Below are 3,998 nucleotides of genomic sequence, written 5' to 3'. Positions count from 1 at the left end.
GACCGTGAGACTCCTATCTCCAATAAACCACCAGAAAACCAGAAGTGGCGCTGTGGCTCAAGCGGTAGAGCGCTCGCCTTGAGCTGAAGAGCGCAGGGACAGCACCCAAGCCCAGAGTTCAAGCCCCACGACCCACCAAAAAAAAAAAAAAAAAAATGATTGAGGACATCAATACCCTCTCTTTCAGGTAAGGACAGGTCATCTAGACCAAAAAACAGAAACAATTTAAAACAAAAAAAGAAGAAGAAGAAACACTGGAATTGAACTTTATTCAAATGGACCTAAAACAATTCACAGAATATGTCTTCCCCCAAGTAGAAAGGTATCCCATGTGTTTACTGGTGTTAAAAAAAGTCCATCCAAAGTGAACTACAGATTCCATGTCATTTCCATCAAAATACTGATGGAACTAAAATTTATATGAAACCAAAATAAAAACATCTCCAAAATGCCAAAGAAAACCTGAGCAAAAAGAACAAAGTAGAAGGTATTACAACATCTGACATCAAAATACATTTCTACATTATAGTAACTAAAACATGGGCTGGGCAGGTAGTTAACACCTATAATCCTAGTTACTGGGGAGGCTGAGATCTGAGAATCATGGTTCAAAGCCAGTCCAGGTTGGAAAGTCCATGACACTCTTATCTCCAATAAACTATTCAGAAAAAAACTGCAAGTGGTGATATGGCTCAAGTGGTGGAGCTCTGGCCTTGAGCAAAAGAAAAGAAGCTCAGGGATAGTGCCCAGGCCCTGAGTTCAAGCCCTAGGACTAGCATGCACATCCATGTGCACACACACACAAAACACAGTTACAGGCATAAAAATAGAAGAAGGAAACAGAAGAACAAACCCAGAAATCCAGATATACAGCAACAGGAATTTTTATGGTTGTTTAGGATGAGATTCTCACTACAATGCCCAGGCTAGTCTCAAACCAGTAGGCTCAAGAAATCTGTCTGCCTCTGCCTCTCAAGTAGGCATGTGCCACTGCACTGCCAACAGATTGTTACAAGGGTTACAAGAAGATACAATGGAGAAAGGGCCGCAGTCTTAATAAATGACACTGAGAAAACCAGATACCCACATGTAGAACAAAGAAACAAGACTCCTAACTCTCATATTAAAAAAAAAACCTCAAAATGGATCAATGACTTAAAATATAAGACCCCAACCTATAAAACTACTAGAAGAATACAACTTAAATGACTGACATTTATTTAAGAAGAAAAACTGATATGTTTCTAAAAGCACTAAAACTAACAATCACCCAAAGAATATCATGGAACCATTGGGCTGAAGGTATAGTCAGTAGAAGAATGCTTGCCTAACATGCCAAAGATCCTGGGTTCAACTGAGAGAGAGAGACAAAGAGACAGAAACAGAGAGACAGAGAAATATACCACCCTACACAAATGATCTGAATAACATATCTCAAAAAAGGAAATGGCTAACAAATATATGGAAAAATGCTCAATATTACAAATAATCAGAAAAATCCTTATCAAAACCACATTAAGTTATCATTTCACCACAGTCAGAATAGCTATTATCAAAAAGACAAAAAATAACAAAAGCTGTCAAGGGGCAAAGATGACAAGCTCTCATGTGCCGTTGGTAGAAATATTAAGATACTCATGGAAAACAGGGTGGTATGTTCCTCAAAAAACTAGAAATAGAATTGACATAAATCTGACAATCACACTTTAGGCTAGATTTGCAAAGAAACTAAAATCAGTATGTCAGTCAGATATGGTATGCATGCCTATAATCCCAGCATTCAGAAGGCAGAGGCAGGAGGATACCAAGTTCAAGGCCAATCTGGGCTATATAGTGGATCCAAGAGAGTCCAGGCTATGACTTAAGACCTTGTCCCTTCCCAGCTCTTCTAAAAACAAAAAAAAAGGAGGGAGGAAAATATGTAAAAAAAAAAAAAAATGATTAGGCCAGACAATCCTCACCGAGAGTCACCACGGTTTCCTGCTTCAACAGTGCTTGAATGGAACTCAGTGCTCGACTCCATCCCTGCCACCCGCTCGAGCCACCAACCTCCAGCCACCTCTTCACCCTGTCCTTGGACTGCCCCTCTGGGCCTCCTCTGACACTCCAGCGCCGACCCACTACTCTGTCTCTCCTAGCCGCCACTATGATGACCGCATCCCTTTCGCAGGTGCACCAGAACTACCACCAGGACTCAGAGACCGCCATCAACCGCCAGATCAACCTGGAGCTCTATGCCTTCTATGTCTACCTGTCCATGTCTTACTACTTTGACCGAGATGATGTGGCTTTGAAGAACTTTGACAAATATTTCCTTCACCAATCTATGAGGAGAAAGAACATGCAGAGAAACTGATGAAGCTGCAGAACCAGAGAGGTGGCCGCATCTTCCTGCAGGATATCAAGAAACCAGACCGTGATGACGGGGAAAGCAGGCTGAATGCGATGGAGTGTTCACTGCACTTGGAAAAAAGTGTGAATCAGTTACTACTGGAACTGTGCAAACTGGCCACTGACAAAAATGACCCCCACTTGTGTGACTTCATTGAGACTCATTACTTGAGTGAGCAGGTGAAATCCATCAAAGAACTGGGTGACCATGTCACCAACTTATGCAGGTTGGGAGCCCCTGAATCTGGCATGGCAGAATGTCTCTTTGACAAGCACACTCTGGGAGAAAGTGATGAAAGCTAAGCCTTGGGTTGATTCCCCAAAGCCCCACGTGACTTCTGGTCACCGAGGCAGTGCATGCATGTTTGGGCTTATCATTACCTTTTCTATAAGTTGTACCAGAACATCCTAAGTTCTTTTAATTTGTACTATTCCTTCAAATAAAGAAATTTGGTACCTAAAATAAATGACTATACTCATGCTTATTGAAGCACTACAGTAGCTAAGATATGGTATCCATCAATGGATATATGGATAAAGAAAGTATGATATACTGGGTATGGTTTTATATGCCTGTAATCCCAATTGCTTAAAAAGTATAGACAGAAGGCTTACAGTCTGAGGCAAGTCCTGGGAAAAACTCAAGACACTATCTGAGAAATAAACTAAAGCAAAAAGGGCTATGGGTGTTGCTCATAATAGCAAAGCATTTACCAAGCAAGCTCACGGCCCTGAGTTCAAACCCCAAAAAAGAAAGAAGGGAAAGAAACTGAAGAAGAAGAAAGGAGGGAGACAGAGAAGGAAGGAAGAAGGGAAAGAAATATGGTGTGTATATATGTGTATGTGTGTGTGCATGTGTATATACGTATATGTGTGTATGTATATATACTTGTACATGTGTACGTATATACATGTATACACGTACATATACACACACATAAATATGTGTATATATATACAATGAAATATTATTCAGCCATAAAATAGGATGGAATATTGCCATTTGCAGCAACATGGATAGAACTGACTGGGGGACATTTATGTTAAGTGAAGTAAGTCAGGTACAGAAAGACAAATACCATAGAGGTTACTAATGCCTAAGAAGAAGAAAGAATGGAGAAACAATGTTTAATGAGAACAGAAGTACAGTTGCAAAATAGGAATAACCATAGTACAACAGGATAACCATGCCTGACAATTCAGTATTTCAAAATAGCTTTGAGAAAAGATTTTTCAGTGTCCCTTATTATCCTTATGATTACACACTGTATTCAAGTATTGAACTTACAAATATGTAGTTACTATGATTCCATTAAAAATTTAAAAATCAAATTTTAAAAATTAAAAGAAACATACTAACCAAATGAACTGTTGAGTCACATGCTTTAAACCCTAGGGAAGCCAAACACTGGCAACAAAGTGGTTTTTGTACTTTCTCTGGGTATCATCTTTGAACTAGATATTAAGACACAAACCCAAATTCTGCCACTATTTTATTTTACAGAACTCCTTAGTTTTTAGTAATAATACAAAATTTGAGGTGCTCCCCTGTTTAATCAGCTTACTACTCACCAGATATGGGCTGTGAGTTTAGACATTTTGCCCAA

General features: G+C 39.5%; 1 pseudogene across 1 annotated transcript; it reads left to right on the top strand.

Annotated features, from left to right (window-relative positions):
- Positions 1–2,133: 2,133 nt before the first annotated feature.
- On the top strand, positions 2,134–2,854 carry LOC106001988 (annotated as a pseudogene). Its single transcript, XR_001175878.1, has one exon. The product of XR_001175878.1 is annotated as a ferritin heavy chain pseudogene (transcript).
- Positions 2,855–3,998: the final 1,144 nt, after the last annotated feature.

This window comes from Dipodomys ordii, unplaced genomic scaffold (assembly GCF_000151885.1).
Source record: "Dipodomys ordii isolate 6190 unplaced genomic scaffold, Dord_2.0 Scaffold1624, whole genome shotgun sequence".
NCBI classification, from domain to species: Eukaryota; Metazoa; Chordata; class Mammalia; order Rodentia; family Heteromyidae; genus Dipodomys; species Dipodomys ordii.
The sequence above is the reverse complement of the archived record's forward strand: the minus strand, read 5'-3'. Positions and strand labels throughout refer to the sequence as shown.